This window comes from Bison bison, unplaced genomic scaffold, assembly GCF_000754665.1.
Source record: "Bison bison bison isolate TAMUID 2011002044 unplaced genomic scaffold, Bison_UMD1.0 scf7180017864471, whole genome shotgun sequence".
Lineage (NCBI taxonomy): Eukaryota > Metazoa > Chordata > Mammalia > Artiodactyla > Bovidae > Bison > Bison bison.
Genome location: NW_011495032.1, coordinates 6,526,511 through 6,542,194, shown reverse-complemented (window position 1 = coordinate 6,542,194; position 15,684 = coordinate 6,526,511). Strand labels below are relative to the sequence as shown.

At 46.9% G+C, this 15,684-nt stretch overlaps 1 long non-coding RNA gene across 1 annotated transcript in view; it reads left to right on the top strand.

Annotated features, from left to right (window-relative positions):
* Positions 1-15,684, top strand: part of LOC105003578 — a 67,963-nt gene that overhangs the window by 5,588 nt on the left and 46,691 nt on the right. The gene's annotated exons all lie outside the window — the stretch shown is intronic.

Below are 15,684 nucleotides of genomic sequence, written 5' to 3'. Positions count from 1 at the left end.
AGGTTCAAGAGGGAGGGGATATATTATACATATAGCTGATTTATACTGTTGTATAGCAGAAACTAACACAACATTGCAAAGCATTATACTCCAATTAAAAAAAATGCAGTGGATTAGCATCCAGTTCAGTTCAGTTGCTCAGTCAGGTCTGACTCTTTGTGACCCCATGGACTGCAGCATGCCAGGCTTCCCTGTCCTTCACTGTCTCCTGGAGTTTGCTCAAACTCATGTCCACTGAGTTGATGATGCATGTAAAAGATGATAAATGTAAAAGGTGCATGTAAAACATGGTAAATGTAGAAGAATAGAAATAGAATGTATAACTTTTAAACTTGGGTGAACATAAAGAAACAATGAAAATCCAATCAATATAATGAAGACAGAGAAAGAGAGGAATAAAATAAGCAAAAGAAAAGCAGATATAAAGAAAGCTTAAGATTAAGTAACGGAAGTTATTCCAAATAAAGTTGTTTGGAATAAAGTGTAGAAGTCCTAATAAGCGTAACCTGTATCTCCTTCTACAGGGCTGTCATCAGCCTTTTGGTCCAGATGTTTGCACCCTTGTTTGTCCGTCATTACTAGAGGCTCAGTCTCTCTAGGACGTAGGCCTGTCCATTTGATTCCGGGGCTCCTGCCCCACGCCCCACAGTGTTTGGCTTTCAGCTGGTAAATCGAACAGTGGAAGCAAGGGGAAAAGATGGAAATCTAAGGTCTAAGGAAGTCACAGCCACAAAGTGACAATACACAACTGAGGACATTCAAATGTTTATCAACAAAATCCACTTCACTGAAAATTAGAGCTAGGAAAGTCTGAGCTAAAGAGAAAATATTATTGTTTTGCCTGTCACAAACAGAATTCAAAATGGCAATACTAAATATCGGAGTGGTTGCAAGAGACTCTTGATACACTTCAAGATAGATTTCATTTCAGATTTTCTGGAGAGTAGTTTTACTTCCAACATTTTATATCATTTTTGTAGCTTTGGTTGTAAGTGTCCACAAACTGATACAAACCTGCTTAAAAGGAATTTATTACCCAAATAATCAGACAGACGTGTGTGGTGTGTGTGTGTGCACGTTGTTGGTTTCGGGCATGCCTTAACTAAGTCATCTAATGAGGGCATAACCCACTTTCTCTATGTCTGTGGTATCATCTTCCTCCCAAGACTACTCTTTTATGCTCACAAACTATTTGCAGCAGTTCCAGATCTCACATTCTACTGTCCAGTGGAGGAAAGATCATTGTTTTTCAGAGTTCCCAGAAAATGTTGCCTCCTAATTCACTAATGCTGCATGTGGCCAATATCTGAACCATAATTCATCTCAAAAAGTAACAGTTAGGAACAATCAATGATGGGAAATAGAATAGGGAAAGTAAAGACAAAAGAATCCAGAAACTTGAATTATTTAGGATGGATTAAATGGGAAGAGTTCACATATAGGGAAATTCTCAGCTCTTCTCTTTTCAGAAGGATCTCCTCCATTTTCCTCTTCTCTGCTGTTTGAATTTCAGTGATGGGTCTGGAATCATCGCTGTATCTTAGATGTCTCCTAGGTGTTTTTTGATTTGTCCTGTCCTTTTGTTTCCTTGAGCTTTCCTCTGGATATTTTCTTTGGTTGTACTTTCCAGGTCATTAATCTTCTCTGCAGCCAGGCCTAATTAGCTCCTAAATGTATCCACTGTGTTCTCAATGTCCTTTTTTGTTTCAGTTGCAGAATTTGAATTTTTTATAGCTTATGTTTTCTGCTGAAATTTTAAACTTATCTTTCATTTCCTTGAGTGTATTAAGCAAGAATTTCAAGTCTGTGCCTGGTAACTCCAATACGTGGAACTCCTTGGGCCTGCGATTTCTATCGTATATTTTTTTCTCCAAGATCTTGGTCATGTCATCTATCCTTTTCAAGTATCTCCTTATTTTTGATTGCATGCCAAACATTGTATTTTAAACAGTGTTCATTTGAGAGTTTGGATGATGTTACAATTTTTAAAAAATACATTAGTGGTAAGAACACTTAACATCAGATATATGCTTTAAACAAATTTTTAAGTGTATGATACATTATTGTTAATTATAGGTATGGCAGATTTCTAGAGCTTTTTCATCTTGGATGATGTTACAGTTTTTAAGTTTAAAAATAAAATTAAAAAAAAAGTAAAGTCTAATTAGAAAAAAAAGAAAAGATTTATGTTTGCTTATGGCTGCCTTTGAGGCTAGGGGCTCCATCATCCCAGATCACTTTAATCCAGTCCAATCTTGGGCTTCAGATACAGTATGAGCGGTTCACTCTTACTCATAGAGTGTAGCTTTTGGGTCTCAACTGAAAGTCTGGGATGTTTACCAGGACATGCTTAGTAGGCCCTAAATTTCAAAGGTTGTCCTAGATCTCTAGGAATTGTGGTTCAGGCTCTCATTTGTGTTCTCACTTAGGATCCTCTAGAGGAAAGTGGCCCCATGCTGGGGTCACTGCTCTGGGCTCCCCTCTGCTCTCAGTCTCTGCACCCCAGTTCCTCACTGCTTGGCAGCTCTCTAAGCCTTCTTACAGATGTTTATTTTCCATCTCTCTACTTCACTGGTTGTTTTCAGCAGGGTGGAGAACACTCCCAGAGTAGAGACCATGGTGGACTTCAGAGTCCAGTGAGGTATGGGTTCCAATTACACTTCCACCTTTTAAAAATGGGGTGACCTTGGCCAAGTCGTTCAATCTTTCTGAGCCCATTATCCCTCTAAAAGAAGGGGTTAATACATGCTCTGCAGGATTGCTAGCAGGTTTGGAAATAACACACGGGATATGCTTCAGATTATCCAACATTTGGCAGGGACCTGAGACACTTAGCTCTGTTGTGGTTGATATTCTCAGTGAGTCTGCCCGGCTCCTAGTGCTCAGGATGGGAATCTGTGAATCTTGTTCATGTGAGGTCCAGGAGGCTTCTAAGGAGGGGCATTATGAATGGTAGGCTGCAGTGCTGTCGGGGGAAACCAGGTTTCCTGGGCTAACATCACTTAGGGGTCTCTGGGGCTTGTCTGGGCCTGGGCAGGTGGGCAGGGAGACCCTGAGAGAGCACTCCACTCATAATCAGAGGGAGGAGGACCAGTCAGGCATGAGAAACTCGTATCAGGAGGAAAAGAGTGAGAGGAGGCTTTGAAGGGGAAGTGAGACTGGAGGTCAGACCCTGGGGTGGGGCCTAGATGGAGAACATGGGCTGAGATGCAAGTTCGGGTCTGAAGGTATGGCAGGGCAGGGTGCTGGTGGGCTTACTGGGAATGAGATAGTAAGCTGAAATCCTCAATTTTGACTCTGGCATTAAAAAAAATTTATTGGAGTATGGCTGCTTTACAATGTTGTGTTAGTTTTTACCGCACAGCAAAGTGAATCAGCTATATATATATATATATATATTCCCTCTTTTCTGGATTTCCTTCCCATTTAGTTCACTACAGAGCATTGAGTAGAGCTCCCTGTGCTATACAGTAGCTTCTCAGTGGTTATCTATTTTATACATAGTATCAGTAGTGTATGGGCTTCCCTGGTTGCTCAGATGGTAAAGAATCTGCCCACAGTGTGGGAGACCTGGGTTCCATCCTTGGGTTGGGAAGATCCCCTGGAGAAGGGAATGGCAACCCACTCCTGTATTCTTGCCTGAGAATCTGATGGACAGAGAAGCCTGGTAAGCTACAAACCATGGGGTTGCAAAGACTCGGGCACGACTGAGCGACTAACGCACAAACATACATCAATAGTGTGTATATGTCAATTCCAATCTCCCAGTTCATCCCACCTCTTCTTCCCACCTTGGTATCCACACGTTTGTTCTTTACACCTGTGTCTCTATTTCTGTTTTGCAAATAAGATTATCTCTACCATTTTTCTAGATTCCACATATATGCATTAACATGCAATATTTATTTCTGACTTGCTTCACTCTGTGTGACACTCTCTAGGTCCATCCATGTCTCTGGCTCTTGCATTTTGGCTCCACCTCTTAAAGACTGAGGCTATTTGGATTCTAAAACCTTTGGAATATTTATGTTTTAATAGAATTACATTAACAGTGATAAAATCTCATTGTGAAACTAGTTTTCAGAACAAATACATGACATTTCAATTCTAGGTTTTCATACAGTCTAATTATAATTTCTGTTATTGTTTCTTTGCTACTTTATTGAAATTATATTCATCCAACACTGATAGCTCAGTTGATAAAGAATCTGCCTGCAGTGCAGGAGACCCTCGTTCAATTCCTGGGTCAGGAAGATCCGCTGCAGAAGGGATAGGCTACCCACCCCAGTATTCTTGGGCTTCCCTGGTGGCTCAGCTGGTAAAGAATCCGCCTGCAATGTGGGAGATCTGGGTTTAATCCCTTGGAGAAGGGAATAGCTACTCACTCCAGTATTCTGGCCTAGAGAATTCCATGGACTGTATAGTCCATGGGGTGGCAAAGAGTCAGACACGACTGAGCGACTTTCACTTTCACGTCTTTCAACAAGTTTAAATTTTATAACAAAATTTTACAACTAATTTTTTGTCCCTTCATAATTTGCCTTCTGCTGTTGTGAGTGCCTATGTGTGTGCGCGTGCACATATGTGTGCTTTTAGCCATTGTTTCTACCAAGTCCAGTTTATTTTGAATGCATTGTGCAAATCTAGGCTTCATGAAGAAGATTTAATTCTTTCTTTAGATTTTGGCCAATTGGACATTTTCCCTCAAGGCTTACCAGTAGCTCAGTGGGTAAAGAATCTGCCTGCAATGCAGGAGACATAGGTTTGATTCCTGGCTCCAGAAGATCCCCTGGAGAAGGACATGGCAACCGACTCCAGTATTCTTGTCTGGAGAATTCCATAGACAGAAGAGCCTGGCGGGCTACAGTCCGTGAGTTGCAGAGATTCGGACACGACTGAGTGACTGAACAGGCACACACGCCTTTTTCCCTCATGGGCTGGTTTCAATATTGTGTTATGTAGTTTATGTTGACTGTTATGTCTACTGATGACATTTCTTACTCATTGTCTATAAAGCAGGAGGTTCTATTTCTTTCTTTGTTAATCTATCAGAAACTTGTGAACACTTTTGGGAAATGGAAAAACAAGAGGGAAAGAGAAAGGGGTGAGAGGTTAGTGCCAAGAGGAGACCTAAATGGTCACATGAGACACAGACCCAGAAACAGCGGGGACAGGGCTGAGGACATTTGGTTCATATCCCTTTGAATTCAAAATGTGCTGCTTCTGAATTGGACAGCAAGCATTTTAGCCAAGAGATGGGCCCCAGCTTTGGCACTGACGGGGGCAAGGGTGACCCAGTCTTTGGGGAAGACCCAGTTGGTCAGGAGTCTAGGGTTGAAGTAGGAGGGTTTGGAAAAGGGTCAGACTGGGGCTGGGATCAGGATTGCCATAGGGGTGTGGAGGGATATGGCAGTATGGCTCCCTGCCATACTGGCCCCAGGGAGCTACCATTGTGGTTTCAACGGGAGATGGTCCACTCAGCAGGGACTCTAATCCTGTTTCCCCATTTACTAGTGAGTGCGTTGAACGAGCTGCTTAGCGGCCACCACTTTAGCTTCCTCAGCTGACACATGGGATGCCTTCCTCAAAGGGCTGCTCTTAGAACTATGCACAATCATGTAGATAAAGTGACTGGCTAGAGAAGCTTCTGTAAATGGTGACTCCTATTCCTAGTATCAGGGTTGCTGTGCAAAGACCAGGGCGGCAACCTGAAGCTAGTCCCCTTGACCATTCAGGGGCCAGGGGAAGGGGAGGAGGGAGCAGCTAAATCTGCCTGGAAAGGATCGCTAGACTGGTGGACCTGCTGGGAGGGAGCCTCAGAGGCATGAATATCCCACCCTCAATCTCCTCCCATTTTCTGTTGGGCTTCCCAGGACCAAATCCAATAGGAAGGCAGAGGGCCAGGGAGTCCAGATGGGTCTGCATCCCAGGGCAGAGAGCAGGGCTGACAAAGGGTGGCCGTGAGCTGCAAACTGAAGGCGTCAACACAGACGAGGGGTGAGCCTTGTCCTGTGCCTCCCTGTTTCCGGGCTCTGGGAGGGAGAGTGGGGGAGGAGGAAAGACTCTCCCATCAGACTTTCCCAGTGGACAGGCTCAGCCATTCAGCTCCTCTGAGAAAGGTCAAGGGTAATGTATTCCTCCTCCTGACTCGAGGTACAGCCAAGGCTCACTCACCCAGACCCTTCAGCATTCCAGGCTTGGAATGATTCAGATGGGAGTTGGCCTGAAATTTATCTTTGCTGTATTTACACAGAAAGACCTTAAAAAGCTAGTCGATGGTGTCAACAAAGATCATTATGATATTTCAGGAGAGATGGTTTAACATACCAAAGGAGGGGAAAATAATTTTTTAAGCACAGCAGTGGAAACCATATTTGGACATTGAGGGAATCAAAAACTGTTCTTTTTGGTAATAATCACCCAGATGTTATCCTATATGAGCCAGAAGGTGATTCAGGGATGAGACAGAAATGATGCGGTCACGTTTGCTCAGTGCCCTTTGAGAGTGGTACCCAGCAGTGGTTAAAAGGTGGTAGCCAGGTGGTTTGACCCTCTGGAGTCAAAAGTCAAGCTCTCTCCTCACAGATGCAGCTTGAGGTTGTGGTAGGAAGGCGCACTTTGGACTCAACACGATTGACCTGATATCTGCAAGTCTTATGGGTCCTCTGACTCTGGTAAAGCCTTATTTCTCCATCTGTGAAATGGGTCAGGAAACCCACATCTCATGGGCTTTCTCTAGAGAGAACCAGGTTCCTGTGGCGATGGCCCTACTGCATAGTGGGTCTTCAGCTCCTGAATCCCTTTCTTCCACTGGATGCTCCTGAAGGACCTGCCTGGTTCTACAGCCTACATGTCTGCCTGGTGGAGGTTAGCCAGGGAATACTGGCTGGGAGGCAGGGAGGCCACCAATCCCCATTATTTGGCTCAGACTAACCCAGTTTGTCCCAGGCCTTGAGTCCATCCTTATTTCTATCTTAGATCCTGCCCTTGGAGTCACATGGGCAGTGTCTTCCAATAGGAAGAACATTGTGCTTTAGACCCAGCCAGGGGTCATTTCAAATCCCAGCTCTGCCAGTTAAGTACCAAGGAACAACTTTCTGAACTTCCCTTAGACTCTGGACAAGTGAGATGGCCAAACCTGCTTTGCAGGGAGTCTCAAATGCCCAGGACAACCTTTGGTCACTGTAATGGCTAGGTAATTGGTGACTATCACTACTGTTGTTAGTGGAGTGTGTTCAGATGTTTCTAAGTTGGTCAGAAATCTGGTTTTGCCTGTGGGATTTTTCCCGTGATGAGAAGTTGCAGACTGTTGGGAAAATCTGCTGATTTGCAGGGGGTGGTGACTGTGGTGAGGGAGAGGTCGTGTCTGTGACATCACCACAGGAGTGTGGTCTGTTCTGCCTAAGCCCTGCGTCCAGGTAAGGATGCAGAGATAGCATATCCTGAGGCCCTGCTCCCGCATCCTCTCCTCCCCAGGATGTGAGTGTGGTCCCCAGAGCGTGCATCCAGGCCAGAGAGCACAGGACATGCCGTGACCTCCCTGCGGAAGAGATGAGTAATAAAGTGCAACGGCTTGCCCAAGGCACCATGGAAAAAGGCGTCCATCATCTTAATGGTACCTTTTAGATGTCTAGCTGAGCTGCAGCCTCTTCCTCACGATCCCTGCCCCTCCCGCGAGCACTGCGGGGGAGCTATTCCTGGCATGTCCTGTGGTACAAAAGCGCGGTTCATCTTCTCAAGGAGACGTGGGGAGGTTGAAAGTCAAACTCATTGGAACAAACCTTGGCTTTGGAGACGAGTCAAGTGCTTGTTATGCAAGTGCTCGCTCTCCCCAAGGAGAAGTCAGCACGATGAGAAAAACAGTTAGGGGGGATTTGGCGATAAGGATGAAAAGGGAACAAGATCGATGAGGGACACACCGTGTCTGTGAGGGGGCGTGGCCAAGTGTGTGGGGGCGTGGCCATCGCCTCTAGGCAGGGAGCTGAGTCTTCAGTATCAAGTAGAACAAGCCAGGCCGGGAGGAGGGCAGGCTGGGTCCCTCTGCTCCGTGAGGTTCAGCTTGGCTTGGTTTTGGAAGAGCAAGGTGTGCGCTGCTCTCAGGCCTAGGGCCACAGCCTTCATGCTTGCAGGGATCAGGGTTAGTAGAGAGACTGGAACTGAGGCCGGAGGAATCTCCTGCTCAACTTAGAGCTTGACCATCTTTGGCCTCAGTTTCCCCATTGACACAGGAGCCTGGTGGGCTGCAGTCCATGGGGTCGCAAGAGTCGGGCACGACTGAGCGACTAACACTTACTTACTAACACTTTCCCCATTGACACAACAAGGATTATATCTGTTTACCTCTTCTCTGTCTAAAAGGTTAGCTGGAAGCAGAGTCTGATAACAACATCTCATGGCAGAAAATGTGTTCTAGCATCTCGAGGGGTACTGGTTGGACTGCTGGTGTCCTTTGGTGAAGGAAGGCAGGGTGTTGCCAGAGGACATGGGGGCTGAAAAGAGAAGATCCTGAGTATGTCACTTTCAAAGGTACAGAAGGCTGTTGCCAGGATTCAGGGTGTTGCCACGATTTCCTCTGGACCAGGGAACGTGGCTGAAGAAAAGTTGCTGTGATGTTTTTCTTTGCTTGGAAAAAAGAGCAAAAGAGAGAGAGAGAGGGCTGGGAGGGCAGGTGGAGTCTCATTCATTGCCCAGGGTCAGGTGGGGAAAAGGAGAGGTTGCCCTTTCCACTTTTTAAAGAAGAGAGCTACTACCATACTTTTGTCTCTTTTACATATCAGAGTTCCAGTTATGATTTCCCATAGACAAAAGATTCCTTAACTGGTTGCGTTCAAAGCTACTGATTGAAACCATTGTCCACTAGCCTGGGAAATTCCTTGCAAAGCTCTTGCTTCTCTGGGCCAGGATCTCTGTCCTGGGTTTCTGTGCTGCATTTCAAAACACTCCGAAATGTAGTGGCTTACAACAGTGAGTTCTGATTTTCTTTCATCAGCTGACTGGGCTCAGCTGGGTGGTTTTCACTTGGGGGCCTCTCTTGCAGTTGTCCTGAGGTGGTGGCCGGAGCTGGAGTTCTGAGGCTACAGTGATGGATCATCATACACTATTATGTCCGTCACTCCAGCTGGGAAGGCTGGGAGAGCTGGGGACCAGCCAGGTAGCTGTCTGCCCCCGTTGCCTCTCTATGTAGACTTCCTCCAAGCCTGGTGGTCTCGAGTGAGTCAGACTTCTTACATGGGGCCTGGCTACCTCCAGATGCATCACCCAGGAGACCCTGGCAGAAGCTTCAAGGCTTTTTAGGACTTAGCCTCAGAAGTTCAAGCATCACTGCCATCACATTCTGCTAGACAAAAGCTAGCCCCAAGGGTAGCCCGCACTGAAGGGGAGGGAACTCTGAAAGTGGGTGATACCAGGGCCAAGCTCACTGGAGGCCCTCTTTGCAGTCTGGCTAACAGTTTCAAGAGGAAGAAGGAGGGCCCGGGCCTGACCCTTCCACTCCCTGCCTCTGCAGCACTGCTGGAAGCTGGATTTGGAGGCCTCAGTCCAGAGATCTGTCCATCTCCAGAATTGGGGCTGGCAGACTGGGCAAAAGGGAGCCCACCCTCTGCTCCTTGTCTCAAGTTCTTTTAAGAGAAGATAAAGGCTTCTATTCCATAGTCACTGAGTTGAGAGACTTCACTCCCCTCTTCAGGAAAACGAAACCAAGTCCCTGACCCCAACCATCTGCTGGGGAAGGAAGGTCACTCTTCTGGACATGTGGGCAATATGATTAGATGGGGAAGTCTGCCCTCTGTCCAGGTGGAGGGTTCCCCTCCACAGCCTCTTGTTTCTGACAGTTTCAGAAACTTCCTTCAGCAAATGGAAAAGTGGGAGTCAGCCCAAAGGGGAGCAGGAGTGAGAGGCAGGGTTTGGTCTGGTCCTCCTCAATAGATGCAGGCTAGCAGAAGACTTCTGGCTTCCTGGAATTATTGCTAAAACTCAGGCTCTCATAATGGTAAGTTTCAGACACTGTCACTTTTCCTTGGTCCTGGGAGGGCCCTGTGTTGCTTTAGCTCCGGGGACGGAGAGGCCTCTCCGGCCTCTCCAGGGATGGAGAGGCTTTACTCAGACAGCCAGGCACAACCATCATTTGGCAAAAGCAGGGTCCCAGTGAGTTGTTAGGAGTGTCAGTCACCTGAGAGGTCTTCTCTGCAGACGTACTCCAAAGCCTGGGAGCCCATCCTTGGGGGGAAGTGATTCTGCTCCTGATGAGGGAGGGGAACCGAAAACACCAGGAAGATGTTAAGATGGCTGCTTCAGTAGGGAATGCGGTTAGAGTCCAGAGGCAAAGAAGGAAGGGCTGTCTCCTCTCTTGCTTAACTGAGGGCAGCATGTCCAATGTTTCCACTTGAACTCTGGTTTCCTGGGGACCCACTCCACTGAATGTCTTCGCAGTGTAGTCGTCTTTTGGAAGCAAATGCATGGAGAGTGGAGAGGGTAGGCAGGAGGGAGAGGGTCCCATGGCCCATGAAAGCAGCCGCCACTTTATCTTGGGAGGGGACCCCAGGGAGCCCTTGAACTCGATGTCACTTCTGTCATGCCTAGTGAGAGGCGCAAGTGAGCGTGTGCGGGAAAAGAGAACCGCCGAGAAAACAGTTCGCCTCTGTTAATATTTGATAGGCAGCCAAAGCACTTTTGTTCCTGAGCCCGGCGAGCTACCCGTGAAAAAATAAATTGCTTTTCAAGAACATTCATCACAGCAAGTGGCTCGTTTCCTTGTCCTCAAACAACCCCATTCCTGGGCCCTTTCTCCCATTAAAAACCCCTCCGATGTGGTAAAACAAATAAAGAAACGAAGGGGAGGTGTGGGAGGTGGTGGCTGCTGGAGGGAAGGTGGACACTGGGGCAGAGGATGCTAGGGGCAAAGAAGCAGCAAACCCCGGGTTCCTGTTAGGCCTTGGGATATGGGTCCTGCTTGCATGATCCTTCTAACACACTTGCCCCAAACTTCAGAAATACACCTGTGGAGCCAGAGACTTTCTGCTGTCTTGTTCACTGTGTATCCCCAGATACAGAGGAAATTCTCAACAGACCCTTGTGGGATGAAGGAATAAATGAGAAAGTCCAAAATGGGATGATTGGGGTAAAAGGTCCCATCCAATCCAGGATGGATGTTGTTTTTATGAGAATTTTTTTTTCAGCCACAAATCCCATGATCAATTAACCAGCCAGATCAGAGCCCAAGGTCTGTTGTGTGATCTCCTGCTAGCTTTGGGGGTGAGCTAGCAGGTTTGAGGGGGCAGCTCACTGTAGGGGGAGGCCACCAACCTTTAGTTTTACCATGTGACTCTGAGTTCCATCACCTCATGTACTGAGACCTACTAAAGGAGATTAATCACTTACATTGTGCTATTTCTACAGAAACTGTAGTCTCTGTAGGGAATATTATGGACTGCATGTTTGTGCTTGTTGAATGTTTATACTGAAACTTTAAACTCCAATGTTATCGTATTAGAAGGTGGGACCTTTGGTAGATAATTAGGTTTCTGTGAGATCATGAGGGTGGGGACCCCACAACAGAATTAGTGACCTTATAAGAAAACGAGAGAACAGAGCTCTTTCTCTGCCATGTGAGGACATAGCAAAGAGGTGGCCACCTGTCAGCCAAGAAGTGGGCCCTTACCAAGAACTGAACCTGCTAACGCCTTGATCTTGGACTTCCAAGTCTCTTAAACTGTGAGAAGAAGATGCCTCTTATTTAAGCCACTTAGTCTGTGGCATTTCATTATGATATCCTGAGCTGAGACAGGGAAATGTCTGGTACAGGAACATAGCAGGCACTCAGTATATAGCAGTCAGTTTTATTATTATTTTGACAAGTGTAGACTCTCTACAGTTAATAAAATATCAGAAGATATTCAGGGAGTTCTGGGCAGCTTGTCCACCACAGTTATAGAAAATTCCCAAAGTCTGAGATATTGGCAGGACCTCTCCTTCCTTTTAGTTCTGAGAGAGTCATACAGATGGGTTTGCACCATAGTGTTCCTTAATACAGGACTCCACATAGCTCCATCACCAGTGATAAGTCTCTGTTCAAGTGAATGTGGAAAAAAGGCTGTCAGTCAGGCTCATCTGTCAACAACAAGAATGGTTCCAGGAGGCCCTTCAATATTATATTTTGAATTCATTCATTCACTCATTCATCATGTATTTTAGTGTCTTCTCTGTGTCCTGGGATACACAGTGAACAAGACAGCCAGTCCCTGGCCTGGTGGAACTGCTGTCACTCTAGCTGGGGAGTAGACAGCAAACAGATGAATTAATGATTCCATACTGTGATAATTCCTGGAAAGGAGACCCAGGTGATGTGCTGGAGAGTGATGAGCAGGAGGGATCTCTTGAAGGTGTGTGGTCAGGGAAGCTAAGGCTGGAAAGAAGAGAAACAGCAGCCACTGAAGATCTTGCAAGTAACATAGGGAAGGGCTCATGTGTGAGGAGCAGAGGAATCCAGGAGCAGGGGTTATGGGGGAGGAGGACACAGAAGCAACTGGGCCCTAGCAGGGTTCAGGCTGAGGCTGAGGTCTGCTGTGAGGTCTGCAGGGGCCAATGGAAGCCCCGCCCACTTTAGACTGGTCCAGAAGTGCTGTCGGGCGAAGGCCCCGGGGACCAAGCTGGGGGAGGACTGAAGCCTCCTGTTTGCCAGCACCCCAGGAGATGCCCCATTCCCACAGATGGTCTTTTCTTCTTGCCAAAGCCCAGCAGAGCATAAACCACTTGAGTTTTGCCCAGGAGGCCCCTTTGGGCACCCAGCACCCTGGGCCTGCTCAGGCCCCATCAATGAAGAACCGGGGTTTGAGAAATAGATACTGATAAAACTTTGTCTTCCTTGTTAGCCCACATCACTGTACTATTTGAGTTGGAGAAATACATACTGACAAAACTTTGTCTTCCTTGTTAGACAGAATAGGCTCCCTTTCAGGCCTTACTAAGAATAGCTAATTTATTCGTGCTCTCCCAAGCTGGGAAGAGGGTGGAAGTCGGTGGCTGGCCCTGTGCCCTGCCCGCACCCGCCTGGACAGCGCAGCTGGGAGCCCCGCGCTGGGCATCCAGAGAGGCCGACCCCGCCCCACCTCAAACCCATTGGCTTCTTGTGGCCTCCCTGCGCTTTCATTGGCTCTCACTGGCCCTTGGCCCAGCCCCCGAAAGCCGCTCCCTCGTTGCCAGGGAGATGGGAAAGCCGAGAGGGTGCCGTCCTTTGAGATGCTGGGCCACAAGGAGATTGGGCTGCGGAGAGTGAGTGTAGACGCTGACCCAGCGCCGAGCCAGGCACGTGGGCGCAGGAAGGGTCAGGGACCCAGGGAAAGGGACAGTTGCCGTTTGCAGGTGTCTGCCCTGTGCACCAGGCTTCCTGTTCTTTCATCCGTTGCTTACAACAGTCCTGAGAAGTAGATGCAGCCAGCCCTCCTTTTGTTGTATTGCACGGATACTGCACTTTTTACAAATTGAAGGTTTCTGGCCACCGTACCCTTGAGCAAGTCTATCAGCGCCATTTTTCCAACAACATGTGCCGGCCTTGTGTCACATTTAGTAATTTCAGAATGTTTCAACCTTTTTCTTGATTCTATTTGTTATGGTGATTGGTGACCAGCAAAGTTTGATGTCACTATTGTAGCTCGTTGAAACCTCAGATGATGGTTGTGTGTGTTAGTCGCTCAGTCGTGTCTCACTCTTTGAGACTCCATGGACTGTAGCCCTCCAGGTTCCTCTGTTCATGAAATTCTCCCGGCAAGAATACTGGAATGGGTGGCCGTTCCCTTCTGCAGGGGTTTTTCCTGAACCAGGGATTGAAACTGGGTCTCCTACATTGCAGGCAGATTCTTTACAATCTGTGCCATTAGGGAAGCTCTAGATGATGGTTAGTGGGCTTTTTTTTTTTTTTTTTTAAAGCAGGAAAGTATTTTTAAATTAGGATATGTACATTTTTTTAGACTATTCTATTGCACACTTAATAGGCTACAGTATAGTGTAAATAAAATTTTTATATGCATTGGGGAATCCAAAAAAATTCATGTGACTCACTTTATTGTGATATCTGCTTTATCTCAATGGTCTTGAATGGAACCTACAATATCATAGAGGTGCCCCCTTATTGTTATATCCTTGCTTTCTAGATGAGGAAAGTGATGGCAGGAAGCTTAAGGGACTTGCCCAAAGTCACATGGCTAGTAAGTTGCAGAGGTGGGATTTGATTTGATTGATATTTTGTGTGATTCCAAGTTCTGCACCACCATGATAACCTAATGGGGGTGGATGAGAGCATCCCAGGGATTCGATGGGTAACAATAGCCACCAGGCTCTGAAGTACCTGCACACTAGGTACTGGCTGGATCACCTGAAGGGAGGCTTCCTATGGGAGATGGCACTTGGCTGCTCTATGAAGATGGGGGCCCTGAGGATGACACTAACAATGAAGAACCTTTAGAAACAAAAATAAAACCAGAGCAGCCTTTGGACTTTGCTGTGAAATAAGTCACTTGGTACCTCAGCCACTTAGAGCACCAAGTCTTGGGCTTCCCTGGCAGTCCAGTGGTTAAGACTGTGCTTCTACTGCAGGGGGTAAGGTTTCAGTCCCTGGTTGGGGGACCCAACATGCTTTGTGATGCAGCCAAAGGGAAAAAAAAAAAGAGACCAGTTCTTTGTGCACAGTATTTTCAATTTGCAAATCCCTTTACCTACATGGTCTCCCTGAACCAGAGAATCAAAACAACTCTGTATGGTTGTGTGCGAGTGTTCTTAGTCACTCAGTCATGTCCGACTCTTGGTGACTCCATGGACTGTAGCCCACTAGGCTCCTCTGTTCATGGGGATTCTCCAGGCAAGAATACTGGTGTAGGTTGCCATGCCCTCCTCCAGAGAATCTTCCCAACCCAAGGATTGAACCCTGGTCTCCCTGGGAATTCATATTGCAGGCAAATTCTTTACCAACTGAGCTACCAGGGAAGCCCAATGACTGAGCAACTAACACTTTACCTTGAAAGACTAGATGTCACAGATGGTAAAGAATCTGCTGGCAATGCGGGAGACCTGGATTCAATCCCTGGGTCAGGAAGATCTCCTGGAGAAGGGAATGGCTATCCACTCCAGTATTCTTCCTGGAGAATTCCATGGACAGAGGAGCCTGGCAGGCTATAGTCCATGGGTTCCAAAGAGTTGGATATGACTATATGGTTGGCACATCTTAATTTTGTAGAAGAGTAAGCTGAGGACAAGAGAGGACAAGCTGAGGACTGATGAGGACAATGTGTAGATGTTTCCTGTGTGTGGAGGGGTGCTCCAGACCTCACACAATTCTCACAACAACCCTAGGAGGTGGGTATTGCTTGTCTTAATTTATGGAGGAAGAAACAAGAACTTAAGAGAGGTTAAGTCATTTTCTTAAGGTAACCCAGGGGTTTAAAAGCAAGTCTGCCTGACTCCAAACTCACTCTCTTTCAGTTATTCTACTGTTTCTTCAGTTCCTAAGCCAGCCCAAGGAGTAGCAATGGCACCCGACTCCAGTACTCTTGCCTGGAAAATCCCGTGGATGGAGGAGCCTGGTGGGCTGCAGTCCATGGGGTCGCTAAGAGTTGGACACGACTGAGTGACTTCCCTTTCACTTTTCACTTTCCTGCATTGGAGAAGGAAATGGCAACCCACTCCAGTGTTCTTGCC